Genomic DNA, 16,512 nt, shown 5'->3' on the forward strand with positions numbered 1-16,512 from the left:
TTGGAACCCATTACACGTTGGAACCCATTACACGTTGGAGCCCATTACACGTTGGAACCCATTACACGTTGTAACCCATTACACGTTGGAGCCCATTACACGTTGTAACCCATTACACGTTGGAACCCATTACACGTTGTAACCCATTACACGTTGTAACCCATTACACGTTGGAGCCCATTACACGTTGTAACCCATTACACGTTGGAACCCATTACACGTTGGAACCCATTACACGTTGGAACCCATTACACGTTGGAACCCATTACACGTTGTAACCCATTACACGTTGGAGCCCATTACACGTTGTAAGCCCATTACACGTTGTAACCCATTACACGTTGGAGCCCATTCAACACATTTTTATTTACGGTTATATGGCGTCAGACATATGGTTAAGGACCACACAGATATTGAGAGAGGAAACCCGCTGTCGCCGTTTATAACAAATGTTCTTGCGCAAAATAAACTCGTGCAATAAATAGGAAGCGAAAACAACGTATGTGAAGTTCTGTATATATATGTATCGATATCTGGGTTTAGAACAAGATCCCAGTCCCCACCCAGTACATAGTGTTCATTATTAAATAACTTAGTCTTAATATGTTGGGAAATTAACTTGTAAAAATCAGGATTATCATAATTGGGACCATATAAATTCACTAATGTTAAGCGTTTATTGCAAATAGTTAAGTCCAATATTAATAAATTCACTGTTGTGTTTCGAAACATGTTATGTACTTTGAATCGAGATTGTTATTTAAGAGTATTGCAACTCCACGAGACTGGCTGTTATTAGAATTTTAAAAACATACAAATCCCCATTTTGCGCGTTTTAGAATATCTTTTTCTAGCGTAAAATGTGTGTATTGAAGGACGTAGATCTATAGAGAAACGGTTTGATTTAAAAAAAAATTAAAGACATCCTTTCTTTTCTTTACATCCCCCAGTCCCCAGCAGTCACTGAATAACAAGTAAATCCTCTAGTCATTTTTAAATAAGGCTATAAAATATAGTACTCTACGTAACCAGTAATATTTGGATTTGCATAATATACAACACAGAACACTACATAAAATGTAATTAACAATTACCCTGCAATACAGACGCTTACATGCATATGCCCATATCATAAATGTACAGATTTTAAACACACGCTTCGAGAAAAAGAAAAAGAAAGGAAAACAATAAAAACAAACCTTTAGAGTCAAAGGGAATAACATAAAAATGTCCATGAATTAAGCCCTATACCCAAATAAATTTATGTATGTCCAAAACTGAAATAATAATTCTGTATACTTCTACTACTGAAAATGAATAAGAAAAAACAACACTGTACTATAATTACTATTATAGCATTATAAATACAACAGTTTCCGGCAGAGAGCTGGGTTATTATATAGTAAAATAATTGTAGGAAAACGTTCCATGTAGATGTAAAACTCTATTTGTGTTACCCCTGCACGTGCTGTAACCTCACCGTGGTGTAGGGGTGTAACATTCTCTTTGAGAATGGCCAATACAGCACAAAATTGAAATTTTGAGTAAAAGTCAGTATCTATCTGTGATATTTGTATTTTTGCTTTACACTGTTTTTGTTTGGGTCTTGGATTCTTATGTTGATGTTGATCATCACTTTATTTGTTTGCATTACCATAGTTTGACACCCAATAGCCGATGTATTTTTCGTGCTGGGGTGTCGTTAAACATTCATTCACACACACACACACACACACACACACACACACACACACACACACATACACACACTAAATAAATAAATAAATAAATAAAAATTAATTACTATTTGTTTTTTTCCAAGATGATGATGATGATGGCAATAATGATAATTTTAATAAGAAAAAGAAGAAGTAAGAATTAATAAATAATAATAATAATAATAATAAACACCATTCTTGTAATCACCACCACATACAAGTAGATACGTATGCACCACATATAAAATGTTATTTACCAAAATATTTGCTTTATCAATTTATAGTTTCCACATGCACACAGATACGCGCATATGTGCACACTCACACACACACACACACACACACACACACACACACACACACACACACACACACACACACACATATAGGGCCTATACACTTTGCATGTACTTCATAGCATACATATAACATTATATTGCTTACATCTGTGCTTCTATACATGTATATTCACTGTATATTATGTGCATACGTATATATATTATACTTAATATATGCACATATGGTAAAAGAGAAGACATTTTACTTAAATAATAAATAAAATTAAAATTAAAAAATTAAAAAAAATAATAAAAAATAATAATAAATAAATAAATAATAATATAAAACAAATAATATAAATAATTATAAAAACATAATAATAAAATAAATAAATAGAATATAAATAAGATAAATTGGTAAGTAGATAAATAATAATAATAATAATAAACAATAATAATAATAATTAATTAATTAATTAATAAGTAACAGAAAAAAATACTTAGAATAATAAATAAACAAATAAGAAAAAGGTTAATAAATAACGATAAATATCAAAAGATATAATAGCAAATTTATTTAATAACAGTAATAAATAAAGTTACAATATAAATAAATAAATAAATAAATAAATAAATAAACAAAAGAGCCCTAGGGCGTATTGTACGTCTAGATCACATTATGTATATATGTACATGAATATATATTTACAAGTTTAAGTTAATGTGTATGTTAAAGCACAAACATAAGCAAATAAAAACTTCTTTAGACGTAAAGTAATAATATTCCAATGGCGGAAAGAAGACTCCCGCCATCCATCTCTGTATCTGTTTCTGCCTCGTTGAAAATATTTTGTGTTACTTGCGCATAGGCCACTACTGAGACACACAATCACTCATGTTAATAATTCGTTTTGGATGATCTTGAGATTTTAATTTCGCGTAGATCACACCATTTTTTGTCCAGGCTGATTCCACGTTGTCGTGTGATTTTACTTTATATAGCTTAGTGTAATTTTCTTTCGTTAAGTCTTCACTTAGACCAATTCCGGTGCATTTGAGCTTTCTACGATTTAAAATAGCTTGTGTTTTTGTGGGTTCTTTTAACAAACTTAGCAATAATCGGCCTGCGTCTGTTTATGTCGAACGGTCCCAGTCTGTGTGCAATGCTGACATCCTCTTTTGTTACTGTCATTCCAATTTGGTTTAACACCTGCACTGTTTTTTCTGTAGTTTCTTCGACCGTTTCGTTTTTATTTTCATCAAAGATCCCGAATACCCGGATACTGTCTTTGCGAGTGTGTTGCTATAAGCTGTTTGTCCTTATTAGGGCTATGTTGGCGGCCACATTTGCGCTTTTGGCTTCATCTTTTATGTCCATATTTTCCTTTTTTAGTCGAGCATTTTCTTATTTTAGTGTTTCGTTTTCTATTGCGATGTGCCCGATTCTCGACTCAAGTTTTTCTAATTGTGCATCGAACTTTTAAAATATTTCTTCTATCACAAGCTCCAAATTTGTTCGAGTTTTTTATGTAGTTCTGTTTGCTTTGCAAACTCTGAATTGCAAATTTTTACATGGAGGAGAAACACCCCATTAAAACAAGCCCGACTAGATTTTTTCTTGATATCAGACTCGCTATACTCTGATATATTCAAAAATACATTTTGGGTATAGAATCGACCATTCCATGATTAGTGTTACTTTTGAATCGAGTGAAAAGGAACACCGTAATAATTATTTGACATTTAATAACTAATTATTACAAATAAAACGTATATAGCGACAATCAAAAAAACTATCTCCGATGTTAAATCACAATATGCAGCTTTAGTATACAACATGGATGCTGTAGAAAATATTTCATTTGAGGAAATCGATTTTCAAATTAACTATTTACTATTTTTAGAAGTTTTACTTATGGAAATTAGAGGAAAAACCATTTCGTATTCATCATATTTAAAAAAAAAGAATATAATAAACGAGAAGAGCAGTTAATCAAAGAAACAGAGAATCTAGAAGATAGTAATTGTCAAGATTTTGATACTGTAAATTCTAAAAAGAAAGAGTTAGAACTATTGCGTCAAAAGAAAATGGAAGGTGTTTACATCAGATCAAGAGCTAAACGGATAACTGATGGTGAAAGAATTACTAGCTACTTTTGTAATTTAGAAAATAGAAATTGTATTAGTAAATCCATGTCCCAAATTGAAAAACAAGATGGCTCACTAGTTACAGATAAAAACATATTATGGAAGAAACAAAAAACTTTTATTAGAACCTATATTCATTCAAAGAAGATGCGATAGTTGATTCGGATTTAAATTATTTACTCTCAGATCATGATTTAAATAAACTTAGTAAAGAACAAGCTTATTCCTTGGAAGGTTTGCTAACTTATGACGAACTATCCAACGCTCTTAAATATACTAGTAATAATAAGAGTCCAGGGTCTGACGGCTTTACTACGGAATTCTTTAAATTTTTCTGGAAAGACATAGGTTATTTTGTCCTTAGATCTCTTAATTATGCTTAACCTAAAACTCTTTCTTGAACTTGGACATATTTTATATATCGATGTAAAATCCAAAAGATATAGCTAGACATTACACATTTTTAATGTGAAATTAAACAAAGATACATTGTAGAAAAACATATACACTTCAGTAACAACAGTATCAATAAATTATTCACTAAGTGGTCCATGTACCATTCTCTCTTTGAAAACATAACTTGATAATTCAAGTATTCGGCTACTTATTTATTTATTTATTTATTTATTTGTTTATTTAAAGAATGTTACACCTTCCTTTCCCCCACCACCAACAGTTCATAAGTTAAAATATGAAATGTTAGTAAAATAGGATCGCAGTATCTCAGAACTTTGCAAGACAGCACAGGATTTTTTTTTTTTTTAAATTACCATATATGAAATAAAAAGTGTTTTTAACAGTATGTGTGTGTGTATATGTGTATGTGTGTGTGTGTGTATGTGTGTGTGTGTGTGTGTGTGTGTGTGTGTGTGTGTGTGTGTGTGTGTGTGTGTGTGTGTGTGTGTGTGTGTGTGTGTGTGTGTGTGTGTGTGTGTGTGTGTGTGTCTGTGTCTGTGTATGTGTGTGTGTATGTGTGTGTATGTGTGTGTGTGTGTGTGTGTGTGTGTGTGTGTGTGTGTGTGTGTGTGTGTGTGTGTCTGTATGTGTGTGAATGTGTGTGTATATGTGCATGTGTGTGTGTGTGTGTGTGTGTGTATGTGTGTGAATGTGTGTGTATGTGTGTGTGTGTGTGTGTGTGTGTGTGTATGTGTGTGTATGTGTGTGTGTGTGAGTGTGTGTGAGTGTGTCTGTGTGTATGTGTATGTGTGTGTGTGTCTGTATGTGTGTGAATGTGTGTGTATATGTGTATGTGTGTGTGTATGTGTGTGTGTGTGTATGTGTGTGAATGTGTGTGTATGTGTGTGTATGTGTGTGTGTGAGTGTGTGTGTGTGTGTGTGTGTGTGTGTGTGTGTGTGTGTGTGTGTGTGTGTGTGTGTATGTGTGTGTATGTGTGTGTATGTGTGTGAATGTGTGTGTATGTGTGTGTGTATGTGTGTGTGTGTGTGAGTGTGTGTGTGTGTGTCTGTGTGTGTCTGTGTGTGTGTGTGTGTGTATGTGTGTGTGTCTGTATGTGCGTGTGTGAGTGTGTGTCAAAGTCCTTTCTGTTTGTTTCTTCTTTTTTATTATTATTTTTTAAAATTATTATTATTACTGTTTATTTGTTTATTTATTTATTTATTTATTTATACTTATTATCTTGATTCCCGTGTTTAATCCCTCTTCTGTAACCTAGACTGATAGAAACTATAACAGTTTTTTATTATCATATTTATAAACAAACCATTGTGTTATTATTTGTCTTGTTTTCTTTACATGATTTGTATAGTTTATATATATTTATTATTATATGAGAGTTTACTTAAAATAAAATAATTATGTTACGTACTGGTACTGTCCACGACTCATGTTTTGTCCTCAGCATGAGCTGTCTGTCATGTAAATGAGGGACTGGAATAAAAAAAATTGGTTAAAAACCCAACAACATTATAAAGATTAAATCGCATTTTTAATACTGGGAATGAAAGCAATGTTTGTTTAACGTCATCTGAGCATATTTTAAACTACGGCTGCCTGTATAACATGGATATCTCTTGGTTGAGAGATAGAGAGAGAGAGAGAGAGACAGTGAGAGAAGATGAAGTTTGTTTTGTTTAACGACATCACTAGAGCACATTGATTTATTCATTATTGGCTATTGGGTGTCAAATATTTGGTAATTGTAGTCTTCGAGAGGAATCCCGCTACATTTGTTTCCATTAGTAGCACGGGATCTTTTATATGCACCATCCAACAGACAGGATAGCACATACCACGGCCTTTGATATATCAGGAGAGAGAGAGAGAGAGAGAGAGAGAGAGAGAGAGAGAGAGAGAGAGAGAGAGAGAGAGAGAGAGAGAGAGAGAGAGAGAGAAAGAGAGAGAGAGATTTGGAGGGAGCCGGTACCTGGCTGCAAACCCTGTACCTACCAGCCTTATGTCCACCATGACACCACCGAAACCGATTGTATCAATTAATTTAGTGGTTAATGGCATACCTCCACTGGCTTAAAACACGACTGCTGTAAACAAAAAAAGACATTGTCCACGAGACGTATCCTTCGTATCCTACCATGTTATGTCTGTAGCGACACTATTTAATGTCACTGGTTGAACAATTTTATTTTTAAATTCAATAAGAGCTTGTAAAACGTTGCCTTTGAAATCTGAAGTTCATTTAAGCCTGAGCTTGGGCCACGCCTCTTTGCCACGTGCGAGATGGGAGTCTCTTGGTTTGGTGACGTCTGTATAATGTGTTTATCCTGCTTGACTCTACAGTCGGGTTTTATTTTCAAAATTCAAATCAATGTCGTGTTTACGCTCCCTATTCGCCAGCCACTATCAAAAGTTAAAAAGTGTGCTTTGTTTAACGACACCACTAGAGCATTGATTTATTAATTATTGGCTATTGGATGTCAAACATTTGGTAATTTTGACATATTGTCTTATAGAGGAAACCGCTACCTTTTTTCCATTAGTAGCAAGGGATCTTTTATATGCACCATCCCACAGGCAGGATTATGAGAGGGCCTAGTTAGTTGGCAAATTTGTGCCCAATCCTTTTGTTGTTTATGCTATAAAATATGTTTTCAATAAAAAATAAAAACACAGGCAGCATAAAACATACCACCGGCTTTGATATACCAGTCAGCAGAGGAAACCCGCTACATTTTTCCTAATGCAGCAAGGGATCTTTTATATGCACCATCCCAGAGACAGGATAGCACATACCACGGCCTTTGATGTACCAGTCGTGGTGCACTGGCAAGAACGAAAAATAGCACAATGGGTCCTTTGATGGGGATCGATCCTAGACTAATCGCGCATCAGGCTAACGCTTTACCACTGGGCTACGTCCCGCCCCAGCCATCCCCATATATAAAACTCCAATTTTCAGTAATCTGTATGCCTATAATATGTACACGTAATCCGCAATACGTAATCCGTAAGTCACTCTCTATGCACTTGGGTGGAGGAGATTCCATTTATGCGTCTCCGTACGCTTGTGCGTAGCGTCTGCGTATCCGACCATTAGGTTTCGCAACCACACCGTTACTGTTACGGATAACAGTCCTCGGTGGTGTCGTGGTTAAGCCATCGGACATAAGGCTGGTGGGTACTGGGTTCGCAGCCCTGTACCGGCTCCCAGCCAGAGTGAGGTTTAACAACTCAGTGGGTAAGTGTAAGACCCCTACACCCTCTTCTCTCGCACTAACCACTAAGCAACTGTCCTGAAGAGACAGCCCAGATAGCTGAGGTGTGTGTCCGGGACAGCGTGCTTGAATCTTAATTGGATATAAGCATGAATTTATTTATTTTTTAAAAGACAGAAAGAAAGTTAAGGATAGTGACAGGTCACTACTTGGAGGGTAGATAGTGATGTCACAGTAATTTGTAACCCGCACTTTACGATTAAATTGTCTACTTACGTGAAATACATTTCGCGGCTTATATATATAATTAAAAATTAATTAATTAATTAATTAATTAATGCATCTGAGAATTCTTTAAGTCACTAACCGTGCCAATCTGGAAAACTTGGGGCAAGGAAAAATTCGGAAAGCATTATAGAACTTTAAAAAAAGGAGTTTTAGACTATTAACAACTCAGTTGCCCCCCCCCCCCCCCCCCCCCCCCCCCACGCCCCAAACAAATAATCCTAGCTACGGCCCTGCTAACAAAGACTTTTTAATGATTGTAATTACATATCAAATATATTTTTCTGAATACAATATTAGTGGCTGTATATTAAACGTGTTTTTGATCGTTCTAATATTTGTACCAGGTGAAATTTCATTTTATTTCCAAAAATATAATGTTTTCGTACGTACGAAATTATTTGAAGACAAAATCCAGTTTGGCTTCTTACAAATATTAAGACGACCAGAAACACATTGAATATACAGACACTGATATTCTAAACCAGAAAATATATTTAATATGTAAGTTTAATCGTAGAAATGTTTTATTAGTCGGAAACATCCGACAATGCAGCAAACTCAGGAATGTCCCTTTAACAGTACTGGTGTGGCTGCGATGTCTCTCATATTATGCATTATAAAAATTCGCATATCGATTACGGTAAAATGGAACGAGTACCTTGTTGTGGTTTGAACCTGAGATTTATAAAGCTTTCGATGGTAAAAGCGTAAAGTGCTTCCTTCATCTGTGAAAGCAAATGGTTTAAGTAGATAGATATCATTCTAGAAACAACAAAACAAACTTGTTTATTTTCATGAACGCAATGATAGTAAATTAAAGTCGCAAACCCTAGTTTTAACCAGTGAAAATGAACACAATACAATTTAGCAACAAAATACAACAAAAATTAAAATATATACACTGCATGTATAAATGGCATTAAGTTGTATTCAACAAATTGCAAAATCAATGTGTGTCTCTCTTCACTGAGTCATTATTCTAACTCAAAGTATAGATTTGTCTAGACAGTGATGCACACGTCTTATCACGTGAACACAGCTAAGTTAAATGTATAGCAAATGCACCTACCCAGTGCTGTTAGTATTTATACAGGCATATTTCACAAGTTCAGTGTAAATCTATGACAGCCTATTCATATGGGGACGCACCCCAGGCGAGCACTCAGCCAACTGAGCTACCTCTCACACACACACACACACACACACACGCACACACACACACACACACACACACACACACACCAAGAAGAAAAAGAAGAGTTTTGTTTAACGATGAACTCGTATTGATTATGATTAATTTGGCATCATACATATCATTAAGTATCAAGAAAGAGGAAACCTCTATGGGCCACTCCTACCGATAAGAAGGAAATGTTTTATTTAACGACGCACTCAACACATTCTATTTACGGTTATATGGCGTCGACATATGGTTAAGGACCACACAGATATGAGAGAGGAAACCCGCTGTCGTCAATTCATGGGCTACTCTTTTCGATTAGCAGCAAGAGGTCTTTTATATGCACCATCCGCCTACCGATACAGCAGCAAGGTATGTAATAACTATAGAACCAAATCCCATCAATCAACTATTTGACTCGTGCTTACGTCCACTAAAGGTTCAATCACGACTGTCTTGGGCACATTCTCCGAGATTCCCTGGTGGATGTGTCCAAGACGGGCCAAATCCCATGTTATTTGTAACAAGTCGTTTATAGTGCACAGGGATAGTATACCACGACACCTGCGAACAATCGCACCTCAGACGAGCGCTTTACCACTGGGCTAATTACCTTCACCCACCTCAACCCCCACCCCACCCCCTTTGTGTGTGGAAGAAAGGAATGTTTTATGTAACGACGTACAAACACATTTTAATTACTGTTATATGGCGTCGGACATATGGTTAAGGACCACACAGATAATGAGAGAGGAAACCTGCTGTCACCACGCAATGGGCTACTATTTCCGATTAGCAGCAAGGGATCCTTTTATAACTTTTAAATTACAGCATCCCACATACAGGATAGTACACATCACGGCCTTTTACCACCGAGCTACGAGCCGCTTCCTTGTAAAAACCATACTGTATACAATGAAACCAGCCTGATACTCTTTTAAAGTCTGTGTATAATTACGTTATTCGATTCCATTCATTTTCTTTCTTCGTTTGTTCTCTCTCACTGTGTGTGTTGTGTGTGTGTGCGTGTGTTTTGTGTGTGTGAGTGTGTGTGTGTGTGCGTGTGTGTGTGTGTGTGTGTGAGACAGATGGTGTGTGTGTGAGGGTGTGTGTGTTGTGTGTGTGTGTGAGTGTGCGTATGTAGGCATGTCTGTTTGTGTGTGTATGTCTGTGTGTACGCGTGCGTGCGTATGTAGGTGTGTGTGTGTAGGTGTGTGTGTTGTGTGTGTGTGTGTGTGTGTTTTGCGTGTTTGTGTGTGCATGGTGTGTGTACATGTGTGTGCGTGTGCATGCGTGTAGTGTGTGTGTGTGTGTGTGTGTGCGTTTGTGTGTGTGTGTGTGTGATTATTTATATATTGAATATATATCGGGTTTGACAAGTATATACATATATATTAATGCACTGGCACTTGACTTAAAGATCTCTTCTTTTTTCTTTTTCTTCTATCTGTTTTGTTTTGTTTTGTTTTATTTTTTATCTCATGCTGCTGCTTGGACTCGGCCGTAGTTTCCAAATTACTGCAGTAACCATTCGGCCACATTTAAAGTTTGTTTTGTTTAACGACACTACTAGTGCACATTGATTTATTAATCATCGGCTATTGGATGTCAAACATTTGAGAGGTAAGCCGCTTCATTTTTCCACTAGTAGCAGGGATTTGCACTAGCCCACAGACAGGATAGACCAGTCGTGGTGCCCTGGCTGGGACGAGAAATACCTCAGTGGTTCCACCAACGCCCCGCCCCCTTGGAAACAGTTGACTTAATCGCTAATCGCAGCGTGTATGGTCGATTTACTCCGCGTGAAACAAAGCGTGAAAACTCGACATAAAACGACTAGGTGCAATCAAAAATGTTTTGAGTGCGTCGATAAATAAATCGTGATTCTTTCCTTCTTTTTCTTCTTTGTACAACTCTTTACTGATCCACGTCGGTGAGCCCATTGGGCTATTTCTCGTTCCAGCCAGTGCACCACGACTGGTATATCAAAGGTCCTGTTATGTGCTATCCTGTCTTGTGGGATGGTGCATATAAAAGATATCTTGCTACTAATGAAAAATGTAGCGGGATCCCTCTCTATGGCTGTCATAATTACTATATGTTTGACATCCATTAGCCGATGATTAATGAATCAATGTGCTCTAGTGGTGTCGTTAAACAAAACAAACTTTATTGATTGATAACTTGGACAGTATTTACGCCAGGATGATATTTTGCATCTGAGTTTGATATGAGTATTGACCATTTGAGGTAAGATGGAGATATTTATTCTGTAAGCTACCTTATTAACAAGATAAGATCCTAGTCATCATATTTTCCAAGCCGTGTTAGCGCAACGATATCGAAAAGCTATCGTAAGCTGATATAGCTTCGAAAATGTCTAGCCTGGACCAACGAAAGACTGACATTACATTTTTGACATCCAATTTGTTTCTGTCACTATTCGACCTGTGACCGGCCTCGGTGGCGTCGTGGCAGACCATCGGTCTACAGGCTGGTAGGTACTGGGTTCGGATCCCAGTCGAGGCATGGGATTTTTAATCCAGATACCGACTCCAAACCCTGAGTGAGTGCTCTGAAAGGCTCAATGGGTAGGTGTAAACCACTTGCACCGACCAGTGATCCATAACTGGTTCAATAAAGGCCATGGTTTGTGCTATCCTGCCTGTGGGAAGCGCAAATAAAAGATCCCTTGATGCTAATCGGAAGAGTAGCCCATGTAGTGGCTACAGCGGGTTTCCTCTCAAATCTGTGTGGTTCTTAACCATATGTCTGACGCCATATAACCGTAAATAAAATGTGTTGAGTGCGTCGTTAACCAAAACCATTTCTTTCTTTTTCTTTCTATTCGACCTACATGCATGAACTTTTAACACAAATAAGTAATACACATATAATATCAAGTGGAAAATAATATTATCCCGGAATAAATACTTTCTAAATTATTAATCCGCAAAGAGGGTTTTAGGGTTCTCACTATATTAATTGAAACGTTTTGCAGATTAGCAATCTAAATAAATTGATTTAACATAATATAAAGAAGTGGGTTATTAAAGGTCCTATGTCAAAGTTGAGACTACAATATTTCATTATTTTCACGTTTATTTGTATTAAATAACTACAAATTAATTAATCCCATGCATAATTGTTCCATAATTAACTCTTGAATAATAATCTTTAAAAAGTCTTGCACTGGACAACAAGAGGTGTTTCCCGAATAATTTGTGTCTAAATATAGCATGGCCACCTTCTTTGTTTCTTTTGCTAGTTGACCGCAAACACTTCTGGGTAAACTTAGTGTGTTGAACATGTACGCATAAAACAGTGACGTCACTAGTTAATGCGTGTGATACACTCTCAAGATTCACCCCTAAAATATTTTTGTTCTACTAGTAAATGGAATCATTTGGTTGTAATTTGTATAGGCATATAGCTGAAGATATGAACTTTATGTTTCAAAGCAAACGCTAATAAATATTTTTGGCGGGAATCGCCATTATTGCAACTTTGACATAGGACCTTTAAGACAGAGTGTGACTACTGTAATAACAAATCAACGAGCTTAACTAAGTTCAAGTTCAAGTTCTTTATTGCCTTAAGATTTACATCTTATCAGCTTAGGTGAACGCGTGTCCTATAGCCATGAAACGGACGCACGCCATACACTTAATCAGCGCCTTATCTTAGTGCTTCTGTCTGTGAATAGATCCAAAAACCCGATAGCCTATTATCAGGGAAACCCAGTGAGTATTGTTTTTATTCACAATGCTATTAAAGAATAAAGACCGGACGGTGGTCAAATTAGTCTATATGTATATGAATTGTTTTTCGATTTTCTTTGTGTCGATCTAGTCCTGAAAGCTGGTGCTTTGCTGTTCGTTTGCAATGGAATAGATGGCATTCTATCGATGTGGCTTTGGTTGTGGATTCGTGGTTAATTTTAAACAGTGGTCCCCGTCGGTTGGCCCATTGGGCTATTTCGCATTATAGCCAGTGCATCACAACTGGTATATCAGAGGCCGTGCTATGTGCTAATCTGTCTGTGAGATGGTGCGTATAAAAGAGCCCATGTGTCACGGGGATTCTATAATTCCCGTAACTGAATAAAACACGATTATCAAAATGTCTCTCCTACTTGTATATCTATTAGATCTCTCTGTAACAGGCTGTTAACCCTAGTATGGCTCGTCTCTAGGTATGATCAGAGATACGATCTTATATAAAGTATATATTATTATAGCACGTTAGTTCTCTAGAAAACACAACAAAAACACAATACACTTTGGAATCTGTATTATCCTACGCTGACAAATGTACAGCCGTAGTAGTAAATTAATAACAGCAATAATAACAACCCAGAACTGATCACTTAATATTTAGTTAATCTCTAGGTGTCTAGTTACACAATATGCGAATCACTTCACCGTTACACCACACCCACACGTGTGATAATTGAGAAACGCTTACAGGAGAAGTTAATTAATAAAGGAATTACAACACCATTCCTAACTGGTTAATTTTTAATTAACCCTTACTACTCGTTCAGTAACGTGTGATAATTGAGAAACGCTTCTTGGGGAACTTAATTAATAAAGGAATTACAGCTCTATTCCTAACGGGTTAATTTTTAATTAACCCTAACTACTCATTCAGTAACCTTGTAACACAGAATTAATACTTATCACAATAAAGACAATAACCTACAGTGTACCTAGGTCGGCTAGGATGACTGGCTAAGCTTTATATTACCAAATACTCATATAATGTTAGAACAATAAGTCTACGATTTACTTCGTCAGATGACCGAAGACACTGTCTAAAGAATATTGGTATAATACAGTATTAAAATAATTAAAGTCACATCAATCACATCAAGGTTATACACAGAGCAGAAATGATATTTACCAAGTCCTAACGGACTACGTTCCCAGGAAGCTTCCTAATTCGTTCTCCTAGATATCTCTAAATTCTAGCTATTTATTATAAATTCAGAATTGGCCTGGGAGTACAAGGCGGTACCTCACGTATGATCTCATAGTCTGACTCTACTAGAGTCGGTATTATTTCTCTCTGATCGTCAGACTTACTGACGCCATCGTCGCCAAAATCACGGTTGTAAACCCCGCACTCGCAGAGGTATTACGTAACTACTCGCCACATGGCCTCCGCAGCTGGACTAAGTGCATATTGGAATGTCCGATCGAGGACGGTCGCGCAGAAGTCTTACGTAACAAGTTGCCCATCTGGGCTACGGGCAATAAACTGCACATGGCCCTCTAACACAATTAAAATCGCCACAGGCGAAACAAATTTAAGAGCATGTACCGTGACACCATGCTACTAATGAATTTTTTTTTACCGGGTTTCCTCTCTAAAACTATATGTCAAATTACCAAATGTTGGACATCCAATAGCCAATGATTAATAAAGCAGTGTGCTCTTGTCAGGTTGTTAAACTAAAGAAACAAAATTTTAAAGAGTGGTAACACTTGTAAACAGCTCTCTCTCTCTCTCTCTCTCTCTCTCTCTCTCTCTCTCTCTCTCTCTCTCTCTCTCTCTCTCTCTCTCTCTCTCTCTCTCTCTCTCTGTCTCTGTGTGTGTCTCTATCGGTTTCTCTTTCCGTCTCTCTCTGTCTCTCTGTGCCTCTGTCTTTCTCCATCTCTGTCTGTCTCTGTTTATCTCTCTGTCCCTGTCTCTGTCTGTCTCTCTCTGTTTCTCTCTCCATCTCTCTCTGTCTCTATATGCCTCTCTCTGTCTTTCTCTATCTCTGTCTTTCTCTATCTCTGTCTGACTCTCTCTCTCTCTCTCTCTCTCTCTCTCTCTCTCTCTCTCTCTCTCTCTCTCTCTCTCTCTCTCCGTCTCTCTCTGTTTCTCTCTCCGTCTCTCTCTGTCTCTCTGTGCCTCTCTGTCTTTCTCTATCTCTGTCTCTCTCTCTCTGTCTCTATGTATCTTCCTCTCTCTCTCTCTCTCTCTCTCTCTCTCTCTCTCTCTCTCTCTCTCTCTCTCTCTCTCTCTCTCTATGTCTGTCTCTCTCTGTTTCTCTCTGTCTCTATGTGCCTCTCTCTGTCTTTCTCTATCTCTGTCTCTGTCTGCCTCTGTCTCTGTCTGCCTCTGTCTCTGTCTCTGTCTGTGTGTCTCTCTCTCTCTCTGTCTGTCTCTCTCTCTCTCTCTCTCTCTCTCTCTCTCTCTCTCTCTCTCTCTCTCTCTCTCTCTCTCTCTCTCTGTCTCTGTCTGTCTCTATTTATCTCTCTGTCTCTGTCTCTGTCTCTGTCTGTCTCTATTTATCTCTCTCTCTCTCTCTGTTTCTCTCTCCATCTCTCTCTGTCTCTCTGTGCCTGTCTGTCTTTCTCTGTCTCTGTCTGTCTCTCTCTCTCTCTCTCTCTCTCTCTCTCTCTCTCTCTCTCTCTCTCTCTCTCTCTCTCTCTCTCTCTCTCTCTCTCTCTCTCTCTCTGCGCGTGTGTATATACATTGTATATCATAAAATCCATGTTGATAATTAAAGGTACTCTGCCCTCAAAAGGGAAGGTATTTTTCGAGAAAATTAAAGATAATACCTAATCACCAATAACATATCAAAACAATGTTTTACAAATTTAATAAACAATTTTTAGTCTGCCATAATTAGACTATTTAATACCGTATCTCTGCACAAGACTGATTTCAAAAGAAGTTATAATAGTTATTCAACTCTGACTCACTGACCGGTACTTTGTCTACAGTAGAGGGGCGAGCTGGTCTTGACCACGATATATGGTTCCACCGTCGTCTGTAGGAGGACTGCCACATTCCTAGCGCACTAGCATACTATAGGCGCCATAAACCGTTCTACTGATTCCTTAAAGGGACTATCATCAGTTTGCAACCATTGTAACATATTTCCAAATAATAAATAAATCCTAAATAATAAATAAATATCGAATGTATTTCTGTTCGTCCTAATGTTAGTAGTAGATCGAATTTCATTTTACTTCCTAATATTTTTTTTCCTACGAAATTATTTGGAGGCAAAATTTAGCTTGAGCTACCACAAACATTAGGATAACAAGCAGTACATTGTATATACAGGAAGGAAGGAAATGTTTTATTTAACGACGCACTCAACACATTTTATTTACGGCTGTATGGCATCAGACATATGGTTAAGGACCACACAGATATTGAGAGAGGAAACCCGCTGTCGCCACTTCATGGGCTACTCTTTTCGATTAGCAGCAAGGGATCTTTTATATGCACCATCCCACAGACAGGATAGTACATACCACGGCCTTTG

The sequence above is a fragment of the Gigantopelta aegis genome, chromosome 10 (genome assembly GCF_016097555.1).
Source record: "Gigantopelta aegis isolate Gae_Host chromosome 10, Gae_host_genome, whole genome shotgun sequence".
In the NCBI taxonomy this organism is placed as follows: domain Eukaryota; kingdom Metazoa; phylum Mollusca; class Gastropoda; order Neomphalida; family Peltospiridae; genus Gigantopelta; species Gigantopelta aegis.